Raw genomic sequence first — 12,371 nt, forward strand, 5'->3', positions numbered from 1 at the left:
GAAAACTTAAGACCATTCACTATGAAATATGTCAGTCTTATGTAGATTGGAAGAATTGCTGCTGGTTACATCACACTTACTAATGGACCCAGAAGGAGACATGTGGATTATGTGATGCAAATATCATTAATGGATCATTTTTGCATTTCAAAATAGGGACAAATACACTGAATGGCATACTTGTCTTTATAGACATTCTCCCTGAGAGAATATTAAGTGATATTAAAAACAAACAAACAGACTTACAAATTATTATCTGCTTCCTCCTTTCCTTTTTGCCTCCAGCATTCATCCTCAGCATTGGGTAAGAAGTTAGTCCTAAAGATTTTTGCAAAGCATTGTTTTTTCTTTCTTTTTTTCCTTTTAAAGGTACATTATCTAAACCTGAAGTTTCACAAATTCTGTCAGACAATTTGGATGTATTACAACAACTCATACAGATCTAAAAACAACTATTGTTTGTAACATTTTAATGACAGTAACCATTGCCTTTATAAACTACAGTGGCAATGATTCACCACTCCCTCTGAAGTTATCAATGGACAAGAGTTACAGTCCCTATGGCCACTAGAAGGCTTTGTCACTTGAATGAACATCATTACTGGGCATCTGCTAGAATGACTGTTGTTCCTCTGCCAAGATGAGGAGCCAAGATGGAGCCTCAAAACAAGTTTGTCTGCTGTGGTGTTTGTTCATTTCTCTATCGGCAAGATTTTGCAAAACCCAGAGCTGAATTTCACAAAAAAATGGTGGAACTTGGACAAAGAAAAAAACAAAAGAAATTTAAAGTGGACCTGAAGAGCTTTCTAAAAAAACATATGGTCATGGCCTTAGAAGATGATTACACTGTGCACAACAGTGTTCCCCAACCACTATGCCGCGAGAAATGATCAGGTGTGCCGTGGAAGATAATCTGGTTCAATCTGATTAGTACTCTGAGCCAGCGGTCCCCAACCTTTTTTGCGCCACGGACTGGTTTATGCCCGACAATATTTTTCATGGACCGGCCTTTAAGGTGTCGCGGATAAATACAACAAAATAAAACTAGTACCGGTACCGAAAAAAAGAAGATTTATTCATAACACGCGTGAAAAGACCCAGGAAAACAGTTAACGATAAAAACGATAACAAAAGAATGCTGAAAACCGATAAAAACCCTGAAAACCATAAATTTCATACCTGAGCCTCAACTCTCGCGGCCCGGTACCAAACGACTCACGGACTGGTGTGTTGGGGACCGCTGCTCTAAGCGATCAGCGTAGCGTGCAGAACAATTACATTCTCTTCCAGTAGAGGGCAGTACAACTACCTGCTCTAATTAAATAGGTTGCCAACTGCCAGTAAAACAGAAGAAGATGAACAAGAACTTATATAATAGTCGTGCTGTGAGTGAGACAATGCAGCATGTAATAGCAATAGATAAATATTTGAAAAGAAAAAGTAATCAATTTAATTCTAGATGAAGGCCCTAGCATGAGTAGTAGACAGAAGAAAGCAAAAATGGTATACTGGGGACAAACGGAGCCAATTCCGCTATACCTGGTGCACGGGGAAAATTATTATGTTTTTTTGTGATGTTTTGTTTGGTGGTGTGCCGTGTGATTTTTCTAATGTGAAATATGTGCCGTGGATTCAAAAGGTTGGGAAGCACTGCTGTACAAGACTTATTATTTTGTTGAGAGCACAGTCCCTTCGATTGGGTTGGAACTTCTCCATTGACATTAACTGCAAATATAGAGACATTTACTGATGGTATACTTCATATTTGATTTGATTATATTTTTTACTCCCAAAACTCCACTCAAGGAGAATATGCAAACTCCACAACTGGTGTGGTCAAACCTTCTTGGTGCAAGGCAGCACTGCTAAACACTGTCCACACTAGGAGCCTAAGAGCTACTTGACATGTTCCTCTGTTTTCTCAGTTCTTGCAGGACATTTACCCTCCAGAGACAGTACATATCTTGACCACAGAAAAGTTTTTTTTCACTGAAAAAGTTCATCTACTTCAACCAGTCATTTTTACTGATCAGTGTCAAATTACACACAATCCAGCAATAGGGAGCCACAAGCCAGCGTATTCATAGTGTCAGTCCCAAGCCTGGATAAATGGGGAGGGTTGCATCAGAAGGGCATTCATCATAAAATCTTTACCAAGTCAAACATGCAGATAATAAAGAATGTCTGTGCAGGATCGTTAAGGGCCCCGGTTAACAACGACCGCCTCTGGTGCTGTTGGCCAACAGGGTGTCAGCGGAAAATCTCCTACTGTTGGACAAAAATAAAAGAGATGAGAAGGAAAAGTGTGTTAGGAGGTAGTAAGAAAGAAGGAAAGGCAGGCTTGCTGAGGTGAGAGTAGGGACTTTAAATGCACGGTTTATTACTAGTAAGGTGACAGAGGTGTCTGTTATAATGGAGAAAGGTATATACAGGGTGGGCCGTTTATATGGATACACCGTAATAACATGGGAATGGTTGGTGATATTAAAGTCCTGTTTGTGGCACATTAGTATATGTGAGGGGGCAAATTCCTCAAGATAGGTGGTGACCATGGTGGCCATTTAGAAGTCGGCCATCTTGGATGCAACTTTTGGTTTTTCAATAGGAAGAGGGCCATGTGACACATCAAACTTATTGGTAATGTCTCAAGAAAAATAATGGTGTGCTTGGTTTCAATGTAACTTTATTCTTCCATGCTGTCAGGGACCAAGCAGTAAAGCATAAAGGACACAGGTGGTTTTAATTCAAAAAACGGGTTTTATTGACCCAAAAATATGAAAATATATTTAACAAAGCCAAAACTTAAACAGGCCGACCAATAAAAGAGGTCAACTCAATAGACTAAACTCAAGATAATAATTAACAGAACCTCAAACAAACATATGACAAACTGACCTCCTGAAATGACACACAGGGGAACTTAAATACTGGTTTAGCTAAACCAAATGACACACACGGGGGAAAACAAGATGGCTGCCATATAACCAACTAATACAAAACATTTAAACAAACATGAAACACTCCCCAGGCAATGAAGCATGTGGTGCAATCCAATTAGGCTGTCAGTAGTACTTCAGGTCTCCCAGCCCTTTGCCACACCTTTTGCCAGACAGGAGGAGACACCAACCCCCAGGTAACTCAAACAAAGAAAGATATATTAATATAACATAAAACAGAACTTTGACCTTGCAAGGTTAATATGTGTGCACGCCATATAAACATTGGAAGGTGTGATGGAAAAATGAATACATTTAATAAAGAAACGATATTGAACAATAAATAGAATATTTTAAAGTAGTGACTGTAAATTAAACTAAAGTGAATCAACGGGTGGTGAGGTGTGGAGCTTACCATGTGTGGCATGCCATCACACATGCGTTATTTACAAGTTTCTCTTTGTTTACAGCCATTGACATGTTGAAGAGGTTAACACGTGAGGAGCGGATCGAAATTGTGTTGATATCTGGTGAACGCAGTAACCGGGTCATTGCAGCAGATTTCAATGCAAGACACCCTACGAGACCACCCATCTCCCATGCTACAGTTAGCAAACTGCTTGCTAAGTTTCGTGAAACTGGTTCAGTGTTGGATTTGCCAAAATGTGGACGCAAGAAAACTGTCACTAATGAAGAAACATCAGTGGCTGTCCCAGCTTCATTCAGCAAGAGCCCACAGCGTAGCACTCGCCGCATGTCAGTGGAGAGTGGCATTAGTCGAACATCCCTTCGGTCCCTTAGCTACTCACAAATGGCACCCTTACAAACTCCAGCTACTGCAGCATCTCAACGAGGATGACCCAGAATTTGCAGAATGGGCAAAACAAAAATTGGAACAGGACCCTCAGTTCATGCAGAAGATTTTGTTCAGTGATCAGGCAAACTTTTATGTGAATGGTGAAGTTAACAAACAAAACCACCGCTATTGGTCTGACACTAACCCACATTGGATGGATCCCTCCAAGACTGTTGGAACAACAAAAGTGATGGTTTGGTGTGGTATATGGGGTACAATGATAGTGGGTCCATTCTTCATCAATGGAAACCTCAAGGCCACTGGATATTTAAAAATTGCTACATGATGATGTGTTTCCCTCTTTATGCACTGAAGCTGGCACGTTCCCTGAGTTTTTCCAGCAAGATGGTGCACCACCACATTATGGGTGCCAGGTCCGAGCATTCCTAGATGAACAGTTTCCTGGAAAGTGGATTGGTCGTCGTGGGCCAGTTGAATGGCCCCCAAGGTCTCCCAATCTGACCCCCTTAGACTTTTATCTTTGGGGTCATCTGAAGGCAATCGTCTATGGTGTGAAGATACGAGATGTGCGGCACCTGAAACTACGGATACTGGATGGCTGTGCTGGCATTTCTCCTGCGGTGTTGCTATCAGTGTGTGAAGAGTGGGAGAAGAGGGTTGTATTGACAATCCAACACAATGGGCAGCACATTGAACACATTTTATAAGTGGTCAGAAACTTGTAAATAACTCATGAAAGAATAAAGTTACGTTGAAACCAAGCACACCATTGTTTTTCTTATGACATTACCAATAAGTTTGATGTGTCACATGGCCCTCTTCCTATTGAAAAAACAAAAGTTGTATCCAAGATGGCCGACTTCTAAATGGCCACCATGGTCACCACCCATCTTGAGGAGTTTGCCCCCTCACATATACTAATGTGCCACAAACAGGACTTTAATATCACCAACCATTCCCATGTTATTACGGTGTATCCATATAAATGGCCCACCCTGTATATTGTGTGTGCAGGAGATCAGATGGGAGGGAACCAAAGCCAGGAGCATCAGTGGTGCATCTTACCATGGTATAGAAAGGAACTGAAATAGAATAGATCATGAATAGATCAACAGAAAAGATCATGAGCTTGAAGCTGGGAATCAAAGTGCTGATATTGAATGTTGTTAGTATGCATGCCCCACAGGTTGGACGTTCAGAAAAATTAGAGGAATTGGAGAAGATTTAAATGGACATGTAGGTGAAGGGAACAGGCGTAGATGAGGATGTGTTGGGTAGGTATGGTGTTAAAGAAAGATGTGCAAAAGGGCTGATGGTATTATAGCAGGTATCACAACAGACTTGTAAACCTTCTCTTTCACTCTATCCTTCTGTCACGAATCACCCGTAGCACTTTAGCACTTCCACCCACTCCTGCACTCTCTTCTCCACCTATCCAATAAAGCCTTGATTGATTGATTGATTGATTGATTGATTGATTGATTGATTGATTGATTGATTGATTGATTGATTGATTGATTGATTGATTGACAAGAGAGGTGGAGAAGAGAGTGCAGGAGTGGGTGGAAGTGCTAAAGTGCTACGGGTGATTCGTGACAGAAGGATAGACTGAAAGAGAAGGTTTACAAGTCTGTTGTGATACCTGCTATAATGTATGGCTTCAGGACAGTGGCACTAAAGAATAACAGGAGGCAGAGCTGGAGATGTTGAGATTTTCATTGGACGGACAAGATTAGAAAAGAGTACATCAGTGGGACAGCTGAGATTGAGTGGTTTGGAGACACAGTTAGAGAGGCAAGGTTAGGTGTATATGCGTTGAAAGATGAATAGAAAGGATGTTGGATGGGTAGCTGCCCGACATGAGGAAAAAATGTGGAAATAAATTCACGAATGTCATGGAGTCTAGTGTAGTGACAGGTTGGTATGAAAGAGGAGGCTGCTAAGGATATAGCAAAATGGAGGTAGATGGGCTGCTGTGGTGACCCCAAATATGAGGAGCCTAAAGAAGAAGAAGAAAAAAAAGGTGTTAAATCACATATAAAATGTGAACTTCCAGAAGCGAGGGGTGAATTCTTTTATATTCAGGCACAATAATTTGTGTGACAGGCAATCATTTCTAAATAACGTTTTATTGTAATGTTTCACACTAAAATGTTCTATCGACATGCCTTTGACTTATATTTTATTGTATATATTGATCTGTGAGAAGCAGATTTTCCTTGGATGACATCCTGCAACTGAAAAACCTTTCTGTTTCTCAAGGCCTGTCTGATAAATAATAGCCCACAATGACAATATTGCTTCTCATACAAAGTGACATTGAGGGTTCCTTTCACAATCTTTTTTTCTCTTTGTGGTTTTCACCTTCCATCAGCCTTCCATCAGTTTTAACAAAACTTAACAGAACAGAACATGCTAATAAAAACACACATTACTGTAACTATGAGTAAACACTACTACAAAGCAAAGCAAACACACTCAACAAAAAAGGCACTACTGAGAACAACAAAGGAATCATTTCAGTTGATGACTCAGTCCAGTTCAATTCAATTCAGTTTCTAATCATTCTAATCTAAATCTAAATAATTCTAAATAATTCTAATTACAACAACAGGCACCTTGAGGTGCTTTCTATTGTAAAGGAAGACCCCACAATAATACAGAGAAAACCCCAACAATTAGATGATGTCCCTGTGACCAAGCACTTGGCAACAGTGGGAAGGAAAAACTGCCTTTTAACAGGAAGAAAACTTCCAGGAGGGAGCAGCAGCCATCTACCACAGCCGGTTGGGGTATTCAGCATATTTTAAGAGGTTCTTACATATTCATTAAACTGAAAACAGAGAAGGTCACCGACTATGATTAGGTTCAATGTGACGATGATTTCCTGTTTAACTGGTTGAGAGAGGAACAAAGGAGAATGCGATACATGCGATACTGCACACAGGGTAACATGATTAACAGTCAAATTTTTGTTTTTTGTTTTTCACCAAAAAATTCAGTTTGTTTTTCTCGAGGCAGTTCAAAGTGGATTTATACAATAATACAAGCAGTTAAGTAGGTTACTATTCACCTACCACCCTGCTACTCCACCCCCAGCCTTTGTTACAGTAATACCATACAGAGAGAGATTGTGATGCAGGACTGAACAGGACTTCATTGCTGGGACTTGTGTTGTTGTGCACCACAGAGCAGCAGCTGTGTGAAGGTGAGATGAGGAGAGACAAATGAATCCGAATACACACACACACACATACACACACAAAGAAAACCCACTGATGGATGAAATGAGAGAAGGACCTGGGAGTGTCACTGAATAGATTAAAGACGAAGGGCGCAGGCAAAGAATGTCCATGCAGGGCAGTGAACCAAACTCCTCCACTTTCTTGTTGATTTCTTGTGCCTTCCACCACCATATGCTGATCTCCTCAGCTTCTCCTCCATTACGTTAACAGAAATACAGCGTATTCTTCTAAGGATCAGCTCGTATGACCCTTCCTTTAATAATAAATGACTTTGTAGCCATATCATGTATTTAATTTGAATGGAAGAACACATTATTCTCCACATGAGATTGTCAAAAGCAGTTGGAAAACCTTAAAACTGTGCAGGGCAGTAGGGAAGATCTTGGGCTCAAAGCAAGCACATAAACATTAATTCCACTAAAATATTGATGCAACTCTTGCATTACTCACTGCAATAATCGATATTGTTAAGATGGCAATGGCTTAGATGATTATGTCAAAGGTGTTGCGTATGCTGACAAAACCCACAGGGAGTTATGTAAAGCTGTTTCCTTCAGCTCTAAGGAATATTTTAGCACCTTTTAAGTCACTGTTTTGGTTTCTTAGCTTGTCACTAACAAGTGTTTCAGCAAAACAAAGCAGAAAAACCCTGCAGTTCACTTCATTAGGCATTAAATGGTTAAAACTGCTTCCTCAGGATGGCAAAGCTGAGGTACGAGCCAGAGAAATTTTGTTTACATTTTGAAAGTGGCCAAATACATGTTCATGCTCTCTCTGGGAAGTTCCAGGTCAACAAATCTGTTAATCACGAATTGTTTTTTGACAATTAGCCACCGTTTAAATCCTAACATGTTTACCTTTGATTTATATTACCCGAGAACAGCAGAGCACATCCCAATATTTTTGCACAGTTTCTGTGCCTCTTGAGCTACCTGATAACTGAAGGAACCTAATCATACTTCCGTGTCAGTGTTAATGGGTGGCTCAGCTGGTGAGGTGACACAGGGAAAGTCTTTATGTCATTAAAACTACTCGCATTACATGAAGTTCATGTGTAGAACAGACAAGAACACAATAACAGTAACTTTCATAGTTTTTTGTATGTAAGTGAGGGATGTAGCAGAGTGGTGGATCTGACTGACAAATCAAGGTACACGGCGTGCTAATATAGTAGCGACTTGTCAACAGCAAGGCAAGAATACTTTGGGGCCTTTCTTGTCACTAACAAAACACCTGATGAGTTTATGGGCTTGGTTGCAACCAACTTGATCTTTATTATGGTCCTTCTGAGCTGATAGACAAGCAATATTAAGGCTGTTCTCCCAGAGTCTTCTATGAAGAAGCAGTCAGAAAATTGTTATCATGGATTATCCTGACCACCCTGCACAACACTTAGTGGGTGGGCAGCAGAGAAGCATCTGTAACAGACTGATTAACTCCACTCCAAGGACAGATACAGGGAATCTTTATAGCACACGCTGTGACTTTCTATGATACAATAAAACACAGAGAATTATCTACCAGATATATAATATCAATAATATATTGTACAATAACATATTGTGTAATATATTATTGATATTATTTCTATGTATTACTATTTGTATTGCTATTTTTTACTTAGTTTATTTTGTTTTTAATATAACAAATTATCATTAGTGTCATTATTATTAGTATAATATGCTGGACAGAGTGCAGCTTTAAGGTGCTTTTGCAGTGGCTTCAGTTTTCAGACTTTGATGGTAAAGCCATCTTTTATATACAGTCTATGAGGGTTGCACTGCCCCCAGGTGGCTAAAATGTAATGTAGGCTTGAAATCTTTGTTTAGCAACAAAGCAGAAAACATGAGTTTTTGGTAGGTTTATTTCCAGCAACCATGGTTGAAACTTCCTGGTCAGTGCTGCAATATAAAAGAAGGACTGTAAGGAAAAAAAAACTGGAGTAAAAAAAAAAGGATGTTTAATTAATTATTTATTATTGTTTAATTTCAAAAATATGTTTGATCAAAAGGTTCAGACTACACTCATTTGAAACAGCAGTTAAGAATCTCATCACATCTTCCATTTAGCAGCTTTTTCTGCAGATTTTCTTGTAGAGAGTGATGGTAATCACAGTGTGGTTTTGCTAATAGCTGATGACTACAGTTTCTGCTTTCCTGCTGCTCCAGAGAGTGACAGTGAGTAGTGACCTCAGCAGAATGTGGCCAATTCTTGAACCGATAACAAGTCATCTGATATAATGACAGGCCCATTTGATGAATGGGTCTGTTTTTAGGCAGGCAGACGTCCGCTGGGGAGCTGGCCTTGGGCAAATACAAAATCCCAGAGGTTACAAAGGCAGATGGATGGACTGCAGTTCTCTGTCACTTTTATGGCTTAACTACTTGTCCCTGGATTAATAAATCTAGATTCATGACTGACAGCTCCAGGCTCACACCACCAGGTACTGCCACCTTTGTGCAACCTTGGTTTAATCAGAACCTCTTCATGACTCCACATCTGCTAAATACATGACATAAAAATAAGGGCAATTTATACTTAACTACTTTGCTCTTTTGCCACATACTGGCTCTCTAAACCTCATGAAGCATAAAGGACAGGGATGGTTTGCAGAGACACATTCGCATCAAATTGATTTTATTCCGTGGTTTTAGATCACTCTGTGCAAACCACCAGCTCATTGAAAAGTAATAAATTCTGATGAGACAGGGCTGTTCCCATATGAAGCGGGGAGCCAGCCACAAATTTAAATCAACTTCTCCCGCAGCACATTTTTTTATTCTCTGTCTGGCTGTGACTGGTGGAGATGAATTTCCAGCACTCTTAGAAAATAACAACACCTTAAAGTCATTGTCGTCCCAGCCTCGGCTATTTAAATAATCAAACATCTACCCTCAGCCATCTGAGAGATGAAATGCATCCTGTGCTACCTTGGTGCCCCTGTCGGTGCAATAATCAAAAAGAAGATAAAGAAAATTTGTGTTTTCTTTCAAGTTTGAGAAAAATGCAAAAAGAAATGTGTCTACCTGTATTGTGAAATGAAACAAAGCAAACAGTGAGGGTGTGTGTGGGAGGAAGGAGATCCAGATTGTTTCTCACAGATGATAATGGTGGTGCTGCTGATGATGCTAATGATCTAAGGGGTGAAGAGTCTTCGCTGGGGAAAAAATAATAGCCTTGGTCATTTACTCAAATGTTTAAAATGACATATTTATCCAGCAGGTGACCTCTGTTTTGTTACTAGCAGCAGCAGCAGTTGCATAATGTTCTTAAATGGTCATTAAACCCCCAATTAGAAATGTACGTTTAATGGTAAGAGAGCCTTAAAAATAAATTCTCCTCTTCATGAATTGATTAGCAGAGGATGAGCGCTGGGCGAGAAAGTAAAACTTTTAATTTCCACTGTGGCTGTTGACAATCACGACACAAAACACTTTTCTTGGCCTACTTTCCAACTTAGGTATGAAAAATCATTGGATTTGTCTGCATTATTCTCACCTTAAAGTGACTCTGTATTGTACTGTAATTTCGCTTTAGGTATCACCATCTTTCGGGTTAGGCTTGTGATCGTGAGTTAGTGGATGAAAAATGTATTTCAGTCAGGACTACAGCAGTCAAAAGATTTTTATTTTCATTTTCAGCAATTTACATTTGTTCACATTTGCTCTTTCTGGGACCTCTCTGTCCTTCTCTGTGCATACACGCAAAGCGAGCTCAAAGAGAACAGAGCAGCCATCAGATAATGACGCTGATGAGGTCAGAAGCACCGTGGAATGAAGCAGCTGTGGTGGAGGTGGGTTGCAAAGCAGCTTGCAGATGTGCAGCAGCTGTATGCAGGCTAAAGCAGCATAAATACCATGCCTGATATGACTTATGCTAATTGGATTTAAAGATGAATAGCAGCTCAGCCACCGGCTTATGTGTGCTGGCACTGAGATCACCTGTTCTGCCTAAATTGATGCTACACACAAATAGCAAAGACGATTTCAATCAAACTCATTGTTTGGTCATTAAATGGCATCTAAAACCCTCTACCTCAGCACCTTCCGTGTCATCACAGATACCTTGACTTTAAGTACACACAGCCTGAAACATCTTGTTGTGTCCAAGGCTGAAGTCTTTGTTTGAGCTGGGAGTTAGTTAGGGTAAGGACTGGGTCGCCAAAGAAAGAATTAGTTTGTGTAACATGTTGTCTGTCCACATTGGGAAATAAACTGACTCATAGCTGTTCTGGAAAGTGACGAGTTCAGCAGTTCACTTCCTCACCATCACACAGCTGTTCATTTAGTTTGTCATGTGGGTATGTTATATTGTCATTTTGGAAACGTTAGAGAAATTGGCTCAGTGTGTGCGTGCTTGTGTGACAAAGTGGGTATATTGACAGATAGAGACTATTACAGAATGGACAGAAGCATCCCATCCTCCTTGTAGGAAACATGATGAATGAGATGGCAGTTCTTTACTGAGCTGACACCTGCTCATTGCTTAGGAAGCATAATATGGACAGACGACAGATTGTTAGACGGATGATAAAGGCTCCCACTAATACACATTACTCTGTAGATCAACTATTTGAAGCAAAGTGAAATTGCTGGCTTTGCGATTGTTAGGCTTCATGAACCTGAACAAAGTGGGTCTGCACCAACACTGTCTTTTCATCCAAATTTAGGTCATTTTCAGGCAGTAATATAAATACGTCCACTATCTATCCAAACAATCAATGCAGCTGAGAAAGTGCTATGCCTGTGGATGCCCATCTTTACAGTCGTCCTCCTGATTGTTTTTTGTTTTTGTTTTTTTTGGCCAGTTGCGTGCACAAAACCATCTGATCCTTTTGTTTTGTTTTTTAATCTGAGATGTCACATACAAGATTGCCCTTATTTACAGTATCATGGAAGTAGACTACAGTAATTACAGTGGGAAGCAGGGGGCCATGACATCTTACTGAACCACTTCAACTGTGGAGGTCCTGAAACCATTCACTAAATTCCTCCCATCAAAAACTAACAGCTCATATGCACTCATGGACTGAACAGCAGCAGTGAACAGGAGATGTAGCACACTTGTTGCAGACAAAAATTCTATATCTGTTATACAGACATGTTCAGTGGTTTCTTTTAAAGAAATCTCCTCACACCATGAAATCACTTTTTAAGGATCTTTTTCTGAACCTTAAAGAAGCTCCAGGATCCTACACAGCTTCCCTGCCTCTCCAGGACGAGCCCACAGTCTCTCCCACTCTCCTTCTCATGAGAAAACATCAAATGCTGAAAAATGATAAAATAAGAAGGCAATTGGAATTCACTATCTCTTAAAACTTGACAGCCGTAAATCCCCAGAGGATATGCGCTCCCTTTCAACAACAAGCCCTTG

At 40.1% G+C, this 12,371-nt stretch overlaps 1 protein-coding gene across 1 annotated transcript in view; it reads right to left on the reverse strand.

The window, feature by feature from the left end:
- The window catches only part of LOC308400130 (contactin-associated protein-like 4), a gene marked incomplete at its 5' end in the record, with an annotated part of 110,366 nt that overhangs the window by 97,420 nt on the left and 575 nt on the right, over positions 1–12,371 (reverse strand). The gene's annotated exons all lie outside the window — the stretch shown is intronic.

The sequence above is a fragment of the Rhamphochromis sp. 'chilingali' genome, assembly GCF_963969265.1.
Source record: "Rhamphochromis sp. 'chilingali' genome assembly, chromosome: 7".
Lineage (NCBI taxonomy): Eukaryota > Metazoa > Chordata > Actinopteri > Cichliformes > Cichlidae > Rhamphochromis > Rhamphochromis sp. 'chilingali'.